Raw genomic sequence first — 15,335 nt, 5'->3', positions numbered from 1 at the left:
TAGGTTTACAGATGAAGAATAGGCAGATATGCACCTCGCATTTGGGTTCATTGAATGTAGTGGATGAGCTGCACAACGACTCTATGTTGACCTGTCCCCGCAGCGAAGACAACCACATCAGAGTACAATGTTTGGTCTAAGAGTTGTTGTTTCATGACTCCGTGTTTTTTCATGCTTGCCATTGTGGCACATGTATAAACTGGCATGTTTACGGTCCCTGCACAATGACAAATGAAATATAAATTAGGCTGTAATCAATTGGTTTTCAAAATAAAAGCGTGTAGTAGCTGCACGATGAAATTTCTTTTCTCCATACCTCTTTATTCCACTAATATTTACGATGTTCTGTATATCTTAAGGCGATGGAAGAATGCTGGTACACACTGCATCATAGAGCCGTAGCTACGGTATCAGAGGTATAATATAGGATGTTCAAGGAGGCAAGGTGAATATTCAGGAATATGCCAGGAACGATCATTCGAAGCAAAAAAGTCTAGTAAACATCGGTTCTGAAATGCGTACCTTAAGAGCTACGAGCACTTCAACATTGATACTCTAAAACAAATCTCTTATACTACAAGGTCTTTGTTTTCCATATTTGGGAGGAGGTAGTGATGACCAAAATAAGAAAAAAAAGTCCAGTAAATATGGCCTCTAATGTGCATACCTTAAGAGCGGAGGCCCTCTACAGCCTATGTTTACTAGACAATTTTTTCTTCTTTTGGTTCATAATACAACTTCTTAAAATATAGAAAGAAAAGGCTTGGCAATGGAAGAGATTTGTTTCTGGTACTGGAGATGAAGAAGCGCTCATATTTCTTGAGGCAGGCATTTTTGAGCCCACATTTATTGTAATTTTCTGCTCAAACGATCCTTCGTGTCGTATCCCTGAATATTGACCTTAACTGCTGGGACGCACTATGTGCGGAGTACGTTTTAATTATTGAAAATTACAGGCTTCTTACTGTTGTGAAAGTATTTTCACAGGAACATGTATGACTGCGGTAACAAACCAAATTCTTATTCTGTGATGAGCCGTGGGAGACCTTGAGTCCATACACCAAACTATTCTGAAGGTACGAGTACTACTGAACAACGTCTGAAAGTTTTCCCATCGAGTCCTGGTTCACCTTGTATACTGCGTAGAGCACAATTCGACTTTTCCTCTCTCGTGTGTCACTTGATTGCTCGATGGTCCGCGGCGTGCGCCACTGCCGTGTTGCTTGGCTGTGTAAATTCATGCTGCTGTCACTTCAGGGAGTCATTCATGCTTAAAATTACGCTTTCCAACAATGCATAATCCAAAGTCGCTAATGTATTGGGCACAGTGTTATCCACGGTAGATTTTCTGAGCTCTCTCTCACTGTGCCACGTAATCTCCTTACATTTCCATTCGCCATTTCAAATCTTACACGTGCTGGGCTCACTGGCGGTTTTAAGCAGTAGACGTATGAAATAGCTACACGCGCCTGTGCTCCAGTTATTGTATGCATCGTATATCTCACGAGAGTTTGCACTAGAGCTTAAAGCCATAAACTTCGACTGACACGACGAAATGCTCTGTTTCTTTGCTTTCAAAACCTGGAAAATGGGTAATGTACAGGATATGCTGTTTTATGTGCTGAATATATTGAGATCACACATAAATTAGAACATGAAAAACACAGACATTAGAGATCCTGTTTAATGGGTTGCTTTTCAACAGAATGTATTGTTTACCCATTGCCCTTCTTATGACGCCCTATATACATTAATAAAACGGTACTTGACAGACAGTAAACGATGTCTTGGACTTTACTGGTATATATTTATTAGTGTTTCTACACTTTTCATCATGCATACTGAAACGTTTATCTTTACTAATTATGATTCTCTATCACGTTTTAGGAACAACGTCAGTGGCTTTTGATCTGTCACTGAAACTAATAAAAAACCGCTTATATGGAACAATATTTTGTAATAGTTTTTAAATTTCGCTTTAAATGTCGCCTCTGGCTTAGCTTTCGTACAATTTGTCTCAGAGTTTTTTCATTCGTTATTTTTTCTTAATTTTCTTAATCTCACAAATGTACAGACAAAAATTACAGATAAAGTAAAATTACAATTAATTTTAGAGTCCGAACAAATTGCAGTAGTATATACTGTTGTTACTGGTATGTTGCAAATATTTTTTTTTCAAAAAAATGGTTCAAATGGCTCTGAGCACTATGCGACTTAACTTCTGAGTTCATCAGTCGCCTAGAACTTAGAACTACTTAAACCTAACTAACCTAAGGACATCACAGACAACCATGCCCGAGGCAGGATTCGAACCTGCGACCGGAGCGGTCGCTCGGCTCCAGACTGCAGCGCCCAGAACCGCACGGCCACTCCGGCCGGCTAAACTTGTTTCATATTTCCAGTAATTTTCGCCTGAAGCACAGGTTCATATATAGAGTAAAGAACGGTAATTTGGATAATTTCAGAATTTTAGTATTTTTCTTGAAATTCATGTAGGTGCTTTTGAATATTAATACATAATATTGTACATACATATTAAAAGAAACTCGTCAAATGCACAGTTTAGCTATCCGGTTTACACACCAATTTCTGATAAAAAAAATAATAATACTAAATAAACTGAAAAATCATGTGAGATGTTATTTTTAACACAAATTTAGATATTTACCTTCAAATAACAAGCCGCTGGGCTCGCACTGCCTGCTGCTGAGAAAGTGATTGCTTTTGCTGATATGACTTGCAATAACGACTGCGCGAAACGCCGCTATCTCGTTAGGGGTGCTACGGCAGACACCCTCTTGAGCCCTCGGCTGTGATGGGTTCCAGGCTGACAAAAGAACTGTCGTGTGTGCATTCGCGGACGAGAGAAAGGCTGCGGCAAGTTGGAGTCAACAAGGATGGACTCCTCGGGTCCGTCGTTTCCGTAGTGTAGCGGTTATCACGTCTGCTTCACACGCAGAAGGTCCCCGGTTCCATCCCGGGCGGGAACAGTATTTTCCTGCCTGTGTCGTATTGTCCTCCAATGAGCCACGTCGTGTGTGGATCTGCTGCATGTCCCTTCGTTTTGCAAGTACCACATTTATTGAATGTTTTAGTTACGATGGCAACATCACTACAAGTTGTCTGTGAAGTAAGGTGCACACAAGCAGTTTCCGTGGTGTAGCGGTTATCACGTCTGCCTAACACGCAGAAGGTCCCCGGTTCGATCCCGCGCGGAAACACTTTTTCATCACTTTAAGCAAGACTTACTAACATGCATCTGCTACCACCTGTACCCGAAACCTTCGTAATCGTAATAATTAACGCTCGTGGTACCATGTTTTTAAACTTTGACACCGATTCCAACCCCATTTTTGGAACAAAGTTCAGGATAGTAGCTAATATTGCAAAATCCATAGTTACAGTTACATTCACTACTCTCAAATCTCAGGTCTCTTACCTCATTGCCATTGAGACTCGCTTCTTCTTGCCCGCGCTCGGTTCTGGACCATTTCTTCTGTTTTGTCCAGATTGCTCTTCTCAGACTATTTAGACTCTTTGTCAGCTTTCATCTCGTGTTTCTCTTTCACAGTTTTAATATTTTTACGAGATGTTGTGTTATACACCTTAGGTGTGAAACGTTTGCCTTTCTTTCCAGGATTTTTTTTTGTGGGCTTTGAAGTGCCATTTTTACAGGAAAAGTGCGTTTTGTTTGGGAGCTTGTGACAAATTTGTCTGTTGTAGTTCTACAGAAATGATTTCCTCTGAAAAATAATTGTAGGTCTCTGATCGGGCGAACCTGAAGTCTTCAATAGCTCGTTAACTGAACGGATAAATTCCGGTGCATGAAAAACTGTTGACCGTTAATCGAACTGACGTCGTTAGTTTCCAGACCTGCGTGAAAAATAGTCCATACTGGAAGTTAGTGATAGCAGACCCAGGGATCCGATGACTCAGCATTGTAGTCACCTGATGGTAGTAACTATTTGGAGCCTTAAAAACACAGAGGTCAAGCGGTTGGTACAATGGAGAGGTAAGATGACAACTTAGATCCTATGGTTCAAACAAAATTCGATAGCTGATAAGGGAAAATGGGATGTATGACCACCCACAATTAACAAAACTTTCTCTGGATAACGATGTTTCGCAAATTTTCAAGAAATTTCGCGAATTCGTCATCACTGCTATAGCCACTCACATTCATGCATAGAAATGATCCGTTTGGTAGATTATTTTGTAGCTCAGTCTCTGGTCACACACCTTTGAATATCACTTGTGGGTGATAGTGCCAATAGCATTACAGCATGTTACAATAGTAACATTTTTTGCATCGTTCAGCATTTGTAACGTTGACGATTCCCTTTCTCTCTTTCTCTGTCGCTATTTTAGGTGGTCTGTCATTGATAAGACTTTCACTCTCATCCGTATCGTAGATACAGCTTGGATGGTTATGCAAATCGAATTCAGTCATAACCTTCTGTAAGCGGTTGAAACAGGTTTGGACTGCCTCTTTGTTAAATCCTGCTGCTCTAGCTGTAGCTATCCCTTCCGGCTGCTTCTGTTACCAAAACGTAGGTACCAACTTTCGCCTGCTTTACTTTTAGTGGCCATGATTCTAGTAGCTCACGGCTGCAAGGTCTAGCACATGAATATGCAGCAACACAGCGTTCTCTCTGGGTCAATCCGAAACTCCTTGCCTCCAAATATTTCAAACTGTCTGCTGAAGTTTTCTCCAGATTTGCTCTAAACACTAATGTACGCCGAATATCACCAATCGGTTTAGGTATATGAGGCACCAAATCATCAGTTACCAACATTTCGCACAATTACATGAGAATATGTGTTCTGTACTTTTAATAAGGCCTAAGGAACTTATTTTCAACTCAGAACAATGAAAGAGGGTAATTTGTTTTGGTACTCAACAAGGTAGGACTCTCTCCAGCCTTAGTTTTGCTTCTCGGCTCTCTCCTTTTGGTGCAAATAAATATAGTATGAAAGTTACATTAACTTTTAAAGCCTTTTCATGTTTGTTTGCTGTACGCAAACTGCAAACTTCTAAAGCTATTATAAGCCACTTTCAGGAGCGGCGTCGGGTAAACTCAGATCTAAAGTCTCTGTCGGAGCCGCTCTGTGAAAATGTGATGGTACTGTTCGGCGCCTTTGTTGTATTTCCATTAAATAATACCGATCTGAGAGAGATTTTCTGTTCCATCGGTTACATTAACTTCGTTCTCAAATTTAAGCGTCCAGTCGTGTAGTTCCTCAGAAGTATTCTCAGGATCCATTTTGTTTTTTCAAATGGGATTGTGCTGGATTGTAATCATGTGTAATAATAGCGAGAGGTCGCCACAAGATACATTGTCCTCAACGTGAAATCTCGATGATCGTTATAACTCTCAAGTGAAACTAGTTCGATCCCAAAAGTAAATCCATATCAATTTGATAAGACTGAACTGCCATAGCTATGATAAAAAGTAAATAGTATGCGTGTAACATCACAGAGGTTTTATTGTGCGTCTATGGACGAAATGTAAAGGATGATCATAAACTAATATCAGGTGATGTGACTTTTTACGTAGCCGTGTCATGGTAAATGCCAGACGTACTTTAGCAGTATAGCTCGTTAGCTACCGTAGCATGATTTCAGATTCGATCATTTAGGTCGTACATGCACGGAGTAAAGCTTTTCGCATATTTTGACTTTACATGTTACACAACGTGCCTAATGTGGGTTAACTATCGTCTAGGAATAAATATTTAAATTATTCTTAATCACAGACCCAGTTCAAGTACATTAAAAACACCGAATAACTGCTGCTGAATTATAGTATTGGTACACTAGGATAGTGAGTGGTTAAGATTATATCGGAGAACTAAGTAAAAAGTCCTCTCAGTGTCAATTTCGTTCAACATTTACTATACCGTTAACGAATTATTCGTTTAGCTAGAGACGATAAAATCCCGTTAATAAACAGTATAATGTCAAATATGCACCCCCACCACTCCCATATTGAGACAAACAGTAATTAAGGACAGCTGGTTATAATCTAGCCTGGAATGCAACGCAGATGAACCATAGTCAACAACGCTGCACGAGAAGGTGCAGCTCCATTCTCAAACTAATTTCGGATAACTAGAAAGAGCAGGATGATCAACCGAAATACAGCTAACAATAACATTATGCATTTTCATGCGATTATAACGTAAATGTTTAACGGGGGGGACGTTGATAAAATTGACCAAAAATGTCACTTTTCGATTTATTTTTTATTTTTTAGTACAACTTATGGACAATAAGTTCCAAAAAGTTTCAATCTTGAAATCGCATCCGAAGTGCCTGAAAATTAATTAAAAGTGTGACGCGGCCTCCCTGCCACGCCCACGTTTTGAAGCAGCACTTCCATACGAACCAGCTCAGTGAACAACGATTCTGTGCGTTACTTTCAACCAAACGTGTGCGGAATACATCTAGAAGGCCGTGATGCATACCCTTTGGTTTTATAGATCAACTTTGGCCGACCCTGCACTTCTAAAAAAAAGTGCTCATGGCAAAACCTAAAATCCAAATGAGTCTCTAAGTTCACTCATATGGAAACGATGCCCTAAAATCGCATTTGCATCTGCTACAGTTATCAGAATCGCAACTTATGATGCAGTTATTGTATTTAATGATGGGAACGTCGGGAGTATGAAGATATTAGAAAAAATGGGCTTCAAGATAGGAAATTTTACCCAAGACATACTGATAAAAATAGATTTACAATGCGTCTCTGCAGCTGTAAAGTCAGTTGAAGACCTGGTAAAGGAAAGAAGACACACAACAAGAAACCAGAAGAGAAGCCTTGAAGGGAAAGATGACCCAGAGTACACATGTGGTGCCTTCTGAAGATGTGATATAAGGAAAAAAGTTAGGTTGAACTCTAAACTGCCTTCCCTGAAAACTGTTTTTTAAAGTTTATGTACCTTTTCCACACATTCTATGAATGCTGGAGTTATGAAATTTTGTACACATATTTCTGTAAACCTAATAAACGTTGTCTCAACAGCAAATTTGATATTCTGATTGCAAACTGAGATACGGGGCAAAGTGCTTGGAATTTTGCATGAATTTAAAATTTAACTTGGAATTATAATTAAAAAATTATGAAAATTCTCCTATTTGACTTATTCTAAAAACCTCATGAGAGAAGCTTACAACATATAAAGAGATGAAACAGAGACATTTTTGTAGAAATCTCTTGAATATTTTCTGAGAAGAAGGAACATAGATTGTTTTTTGAAAATATAACTTAAAATTTCATTAAATAAGTTGAATATATACAATCAAAGCATTTTATACGTAAATGTGTTACTTTCATGTAAAGCGTGGTACAACATTTCATTGCCATTTCTCCAAAACTACGGTTTTGGTGCGTTTTCGAAGTAATGTGTGTTTTTCATCAACGTCCCCCCTTAAATGAAATAGTCATTGCAATCAGAATTAGTTAACCGTAACATACAACAACTGAGCAGGAGAAATTACTAAAAATAATATACTTCAACAACGTAACAAATTTTGAATTTGAACTGCTGGATGTCCAATTACTTAAGATCAAAATTCTCATTCAGTTAATGTTCTGGGATAAGGAAATTTGTCGGGATTGAATGTACCAGGCAGCACAAGTTATTGAGTTAACAATGCTTTTAAGCACTTGACTGGAAACTGCTCATGTTATATTTCAAACAATCACGTCACTCAGCACTCGTGTATGCTGGTGGTGCTGCCTTAAAAGGTAATGGGCTACCGTCTACGACGTGTCCACAGTGGAGTTTGCGAAGGTTTACAGTTCATAACAAATTGTCGAAGATGCAGCGCGCTCGTTACAGGAACTTGAAGACACAGACGCCTACCTGTTGGAGGTTTCTACAAACAAATTTCTCTGGAGTATAATTTCAGATGGAACAAGATTCACAATCAAGGACTTTCTCGTTAAATTCACGTTTCGAAGAATGCACTGTGGATGGTACTGGATGCTGTTACAACCGTATCGCAAGCAACGCGTGTGACCAGTGGGGCCAAACTATTTTGAGCCCACAGTTCTGTTCTGGGAATAGATTATCCAATTGAGTACTGCGAAGTCGAACTGACTATTTTAAATCGTGATTAGCAGTTATGCCTGGAGTGTTTATAGGCCGTTCGGCTAAGGTGAATTTTGTTTTATGGGCATCAGGTCGTGTTCCAATGCGTGTTTGCGCGCGGATTGTTACGACTCCTAATGCTGGAGACATCATCAGAAGCCTTAAAGAAGTAGATAAGTTTTAAAATTAAACCAGTTCAGTAAGGCGGACTATTTAGACGTATCCACGCTTCGAGAGTTATGTGACGTCATCAAACAACTACGTTCTTTTTTTACGCTAAAGCTACTTTTGTTGATAAAATATTCTCGGCTTGTCAGCCAAGTTGTGGCGTCGTTTTGCCGAGACCTTTCAGTGCGTTTCCTGTTCGTCATCTTCAGCGTCTTGTTCGTGTCCAGTTCGCTCCTTTATAGCCACTCAATCACATAGTGGGCCAATCGTGTGCCTCCGGAAGATATGCTGCTGCCTCCACCCCTTAGAATAGATGAGCATCAGCACAACTGGAAGTCGGCCCCACGCTGGACCCCTGCTTATGGCAACCTACTATCGGCCGCAGCAACTCCTCCGGAGATCCGCGATTAGCCAGCCCGTTGAGCCCTCGCTAGAGAATTCTGCAGTCTAGCGGCTATAAAGGACGAACCGGACGTAAGCCCGACACTTCATCTGACGACGACGAATACGAAACTCGTCCTAACTTTCCGACAACACGACGGCACGACTCGGCCTATAATCCGAGAATCTTTCATCAACGAAATTCGCCGAGAAAACCCCCGATCCAGTACACCTGTTTTTGCGCTTTTCAGTTTCTATCGCCTCTGCGTACGTCCTAGCTAATAATTGGAACTTGATAAAACCGTAGTCTTGGAGAAAAGAATTTAGTCGTCTCTGTCCTTAATGGGTCTTCTGGTGCTGCTGATTTAGCCGTGTTTCCCAGGCAACAGTTACCCTTTTGTTTCTTGCGTCGTGTGTTATAGCTTGTTTTTGTAGTTCCAATCCACACCTGACTACACTACTTCTGTGGGGATCAGTGGGAATAGGTCGTATGCAGTGTTCAAATTTTCACACACCTTTTTTTGCTAGTTTAAACACTGCGTCAATACCGAGTGTTCTTAGCACTCTGCTCGTCTCGGATCACCATCAAAAGATCTCTGCCAATGTAAGGGTGGGTACTGTACAAGAGCATGTTGCAGTTGGTTATTTCCTGTCACTGTGTTTGAGTGATCCACGTTACGTGGTGTTCGTCCCATATGTGCTGCCACAGCTCTTAGGGACTGCGCCCATTGATGCGCGCGAGAGGATGTGTTTCAAACGCGAGGGTGTACCACCTCTCTTCGAACTGAAAGTACATGTGCTACTAAAGAAAAGACTCCCCGTGTCGTTGGAGTGGAAACAGGTGTCCTGGCGACTGTTGCTTTGAAGAGTCGCTATGAGCTGAACTCGTTTCCATAAAATAAAACCTAAATAAAACCTTAAATAATCCAACATGAATGCCTTGTCTCACAGCACTCATTTTGGGATCCTCTAATGCCTATATGAATTCATTCTAAAATATTTGGAACACACTGAATTTAAATCTTCGCGGGAATCAAATAAGTAAAAAATGGCTCGAAGCACTATGGGATTTAACATCTGAGGTCATCAGTCCCATAGAACTCAGAACTACCTAAGCCTAACTAACGTAAGGACATCACACACATCCATGCCTGAGGCAGGATTCAAACCTGTGACCGTAGCAGCAGCGCGGTTCCGGACTGAAGTGCCTAGAACCACTAGGCCACAGCGGCCAGCTCAAATCAGTAGCGGACGGTATTTGAATCTGTGAGTCAAACACATTGTCGACGGTGGATGACAGTGCTTCCTACCTTACTGTTGCTATTAAGACCTGTCAGCGGCGTTTTGCAGTGGTGCAAATGAATATATTCACTTCATTTCAGTTCTGAAGTCGCTATAGTTATCTTCTTTTAACGGTCGGCAGGCTACCGTGGACAGACTTGGCTTTCATACTAGGTAGATCATGTACAAATATTTGTCTCCAATTTGGTGCAACCGAAGCTGGCGTTTCCGTAGTGGTAGCCTGTATCAAATTCCGCTTAAGAAGAATTTTCATCTCTTTCACCCTCTACACCTCTACATCAATAACGTTTTGTTTACGATACCTATTCCTCGTTACTGAAGTGTTAGTATTTTAAGTAGAGATATCGAAATGAGTATACTCTATGTTGTTACAACCAGCCTAAGTTAAATGAATACATACGGTGTAGAATCGTAACTTAATTACGGTATAATAAAGTTATACATTTATTCCTAAACTTGGTAAAATGACTCCTGAACTTGAAGGCTGCTTTGGCCGCCATAATTCTTTCTTAGGTTTGTTCCCATTGGAGATGTAAGCATTTGACTTTCTCCAACTTTTGAAGAAGTTGCCCAGCCACTTATGCGGGGACCCTACAGTTTAACGTGGATTCCGAAACCACTGTGCAACCTGGCACATTTCGTAACACCAAACGCCCCAGGAGGAAAATAAAATTACAAGCATACAGTCACATGTCTAACTAAGGATCTAGCACCAGATCTTTGGATCAGTAGTATATCACGTAACCACTGATCCACCTAGTCACACTGTTTCTAGATCTTGTTTCTAATAGTAAATAAAGGTGAAAGGTATTCCCCCCACGCTCCTAGACATACTGAAACCCTACAGCACTGGCAGTAACAAATATGTACACTAGAGATTCACAGTAGGAAATCTGACAATTAAAAAAAATTAGCTCGTGTCCGTGGAGCTGAAAAGTTGGTAGGCTTCCATCCAAAGATAGAACTCTTGTACCACAAAGCAAGTATGCTGCCGAGTATGTTTTATGAGATGATAAAGGAACCTCTCATTGGACGATGATATTGTTTACCTCCGTTATACCGAGTGTGAGGACGAGAGAGAAACAGGATAAATGAACTTAGTTGTTGTTACTGGAGAGTGAAAAAATTATCGATTTTAGATTTGTTTTGTTCTTGGTAACTGCTTTATACACCGAAAATGAAATGTTATTCGAAAAAAGCATGTGCATTGACAACTGTAGTGCGTGTTACCACTATGATAGTAGTAATAGCACAACCGCGTCGCGTTCCTGTCGACGGCATTAGTCCCACATTAACAAATGTGAAAAAATAATTGCATCTGGAGATTATCTACCTACAAGGAGGAACGTTACTCAGTCATTGCCATAAAACGGAGATGCGGAAAGTGCTGTGAAAAAGGTTTGATTGTATTCGTATCCGCATCCTTCATATAGTAGGCAGCTAAACCATTACTCTAATGGGCCTACTAGTGACGCTTCTAATTTGCGTGAGAGGTGCTCTGTTCTATCTCCGCTAACTAACTGTCTCGCTGTCCATTTATCACCGTAGCAGCGAGACATTCATCGGAAGATCCTAGAGTAACTGAATTCCAGAAGGGAGTGCCACGTCAAGTACTCACTGTGGAAAAACCTAAGGCTATTTCTCCTCTTCTGCAAACTGGTCACTTGTTACGGTCTATTAACGGAACAAACACGTTTGCAATTTGAAGATTTGGCTTAAAGTTATGATGTGCTTCAGAAGTAACTTCTAATAATCATGGATCAGATGGAGCATCATCTTATCAGTACCTGTAAAGGCAGGTTTTTCCACAACAAAGCTGTTAAGAATGTGTTATAATAAATATCCACATACATTAAGTACCGAAATATAAGGACTTTATTATTAGACCAGAACAATAAAGACAAACCGAAGACAAGGCGGGATAATGAGCTTTGGTTAATTTATTTATTCATCGTGAAAAGCTTACGACTTGTTAACATCTTGGTACTGTTCTTTTAGACGTAATTTTGGAATAATATAGTACTGTGCAATAGGCTGCTCACAGAAAAGTTCTGCATTCACAGCGAAGCTGTACTTATGCATGCTCATGACGTAAGTACATCTCAAAAGTAAAGAAAAATCATAAAAATCAACTGAAAATTTTGTAAAGTGGTAACGTAGGTCAGTATGAAGATAAATGACTTGCGGAATCCGTCAGTATCGAAGGTGATAGCGGGAAAGTAGCCAAAGAAGTATTACCCTGCGTATATGAATTAAAACGTCCTTCATTGAATAAGAAAACTGTAAAACCAGTGTGCTCTGCGAAATAGACTTATTGTTGCTGGAAGCAGCATCACAGATTTCTCAACGGCGTCTGTATTGGTGGAAACAACTGTTTCGAAGGTGACTTCAGCCATGTTCGGAGGTTAATTCTCTTACTGTTATGAAACCACACAACAATGTAAAACTTACAGTAGTATAAATTGGAGTTTCTGGCAGAACTTTCCAACTAAGTTTATTTTTATAACAGGCAGAGAGGTGGACTACTTGCAGATGGCCAGATGTGTCATGGGCAGCTGTCAAACGGCGAGCACTACGGCACTATGGGATCTATTGTAGTGTTAAGGTGCTTATTTAGGTAACTTACTGGAAAATTATATTATTCCAAGCAAAAAGTGAAGCAGTGGCCTCGCAACATCTCAATGGATCATGCGTCTCAAGCACTGTCGTGTGGTTTAAAGATACATGTCATATAGTGAGATAAATATTCGAGAAATGTCAATTATCACTAATTAATTTTTTGTAACTGCAGCATAAGTAATTAAAAATACAAACATTCGGATGTGATATGTTCCGCAATTAGTAATAATAACACAGCTTTATAAATTCATATACGTTTCAAAGTTAAAAATACTTTTCAGAATATTATATTGCTTACCTGTCTACTATAAACCATAAAAGCGTAAAAGAAAATGTTATGCTTTAGCTGACGAAAGTTGTAAGTACTGTTCACACACCGTCTGAAATTTTCGACGTTCTTCTGGACTGCTCTTGTATGGGCGGCATTAAACTTGATGCTTTGTCATCACTGTCATTTACGGAAATATGTAGTCGCGGCAGACGTATCGGTAGCCGGGTATCATTTTCAGCGACTGTATATAAGGGCACTGGAAAGTCTTGATATTTTGCTAACTTTGAGGAAACTGTGGGCCAAACGCTTATGCTTGTCGACAGCGAGAAAATTAAATTTTTATCGCTAGTCAGGCAAATATTGTCAGGTGAAGCCTTGAGTAATAAGAGCGAAAAGATTATTAGAATGTTTAGTTTCACAAGTGCGTTTGGATAAGGTTTCCTGTAAAGGTACAGTGTAATAAATGAACTGATAGAGTACTGTACAAAGAAGGAGATATTACAAAACCAGACCGAGTACTCAGTTCTTGGACAGACGAACCCCATTGGTCGGGCTTGTCAGACGCTTCCACGCTCATAAAGTGAAAAACGGAAGCCTTCCTACAATGTGATTAATTTCCTTAGAACTCATAAATTCTATGTTTAATCAATGCATTAAGAAAGCACTCATGAAACGCCAGTTCTGAATAGCGTTATCTGAACCTCAGTAAAGTTCATGTGACGTGGGGCAAAAATTTCTTTTTTAAAAAGTGCTTCAGGAAAATTCATGTCCTAGAGAAACAGCAAATCGATAAATAGATCGAATTAATTTCTGGAGACTAAAATTTCAATGTGGTTTTTCTATAGGAAATTAGATTCCACTTTGCTTGCACAAATTTCTCCAGGTAGTTGTTAGAACTTATCGTTCATCAGTGCTACTGGCCATTCCTTTACTCTTTATTTTGCTAGAACTTTTTGTCTCTAGTGAAACTACTGTCAACAGGGAGTCAAGAATAATGTTTCGCAGGATCTTCTGTAACGGTTTAGAATATATTTAGAAAATTCAGTATTTCTGATTCTAGGTTCTTAAGAAATTTTCTTCAGTCTATAAAGCTGCATTTTGGCAGTCCTACATGATAAAATGATCTTTAACAGTATTGCCTTGGTAAGTAAACTTCGTTCTAATAATGTTGTAAAAAGAGCTTGTACTCTGAGAACAGCGTCTTATTGTCAGTCTGGAGAAAAAGGCTTTGTAGCGTCGTTAATTATCCTGTTGCGTGTTACCGAAACTATACTTACTCCGTGGAATGTTTCTAATTAATTTTTAAGGAGTTTACTGTTTTGCAATGATCTACCAGTTATATTCGGTCGTTCCGAATATTTTAGTTAGAGATGGCCGCCACGACTGCTCAGTGATGTCAGCCTCTGTAAACGCAAAATTTAGCTAGAGGTCACAGGATGATCGTCAGTAAAAGCTTAACTATTTGTACTTCATGACTGCTACAATGAGCTCGCCTTCACTGGAACATCCGGCAGAATTGGGTAATCGACTAATTCGGGTAGCTAGTCACGGACTATCTTTCAAAGATCGCCATTCATCTGATTGCCGATGGTTACTTAACAGCTGTACAATTTATTGGTCAAGGGTACACAAAACAATTCTTTGCTTGCATTTCAATTCCTCACGTTTCTTATGCAGTACTAGTGGGTATCATCAGCGAACCTCTGTAAGACAGACGCATTAGTCTTCATGCAAGTTTTCCAATTGGACAGAATGTGTTCCATATTTCACCTGACTAATTACGTATACTACAGGTTCTCAACACCATAGCCATACGGACGTCTAAAAACGATAGGCTTTCGAACATAATGCAGATGGTATCTGAGGTGCAGTGGTATAGAACTAAACGAACATGAACGTAAAACACGGGCTTGTCACTACGAAAAAGGAAAGAGGAAGAAACACGGCATCAGAGAGATCGACAGTACTAAATTTATTTTCTGAATGCTGTTGTTCTTAAAGGCTCCGTATCTAATCACATCATGTTTTAACTTTTATCGCCTCAAGAGACATTTAAGGAATTGACTTTGAAAATTTGCGTTTAAAATAACAGATGTATGGCGTCGTGTTTCCATCTTGTGTGTGGACAGCTTATTAGACTCAGTCGCTTCTTTACCTCTCCAAGAAGATACGCGATACAAAGACACTTCCTTCCGAGGTTATGTATAAAAGAAAAGAAATATGAGTATTAGCTGCTCGAATATTAGTAATTTCGTAAGCATTAGGTGGAAACTTGAGCTAATTCATTTTACACACACATCAGCGTACTGCCACTGTCTGTTTAATAATTAGGGATTATGGAGAACGTAATGACATACTTTAGTTGAAATGATTAATTTATAAATTTCTATTTAAGAGACAAAGCCGAAATGTTTTGTTCACAAGGACGACGCAAGGTTGCTTCGGACATACAATTATATTAGAAGGAATAAACACTGCGGTGACTACAGAAGCTATG

The 15,335-nt window shown here is 39.7% G+C and overlaps 2 non-coding genes across 2 annotated transcripts; both read left to right on the top strand.

The window, feature by feature from the left end:
* The first annotated feature begins 2,917 nt into the window (after nt 1-2,917).
* Trnav-cac lies at nt 2,918-2,990 on the top strand. Its single transcript has one exon. It is a non-coding gene; the product is annotated as a tRNA-Val (tRNA).
* A 158-nt stretch (nt 2,991-3,148) lies between these two features.
* Nucleotides 3,149-3,221, top strand: Trnav-aac. Its single transcript has one exon. It is a non-coding gene; the product is annotated as a tRNA-Val (tRNA).
* Nucleotides 3,222-15,335: the final 12,114 nt, after the last annotated feature.

The sequence above is a fragment of the Schistocerca americana genome, chromosome 1 (genome assembly GCF_021461395.2).
Source record: "Schistocerca americana isolate TAMUIC-IGC-003095 chromosome 1, iqSchAmer2.1, whole genome shotgun sequence".
NCBI classification, from domain to species: Eukaryota; Metazoa; Arthropoda; class Insecta; order Orthoptera; family Acrididae; genus Schistocerca; species Schistocerca americana.
Note: the sequence above shows the minus strand (reverse complement) of the source record. Positions and strands in the feature narration are given on the sequence as shown.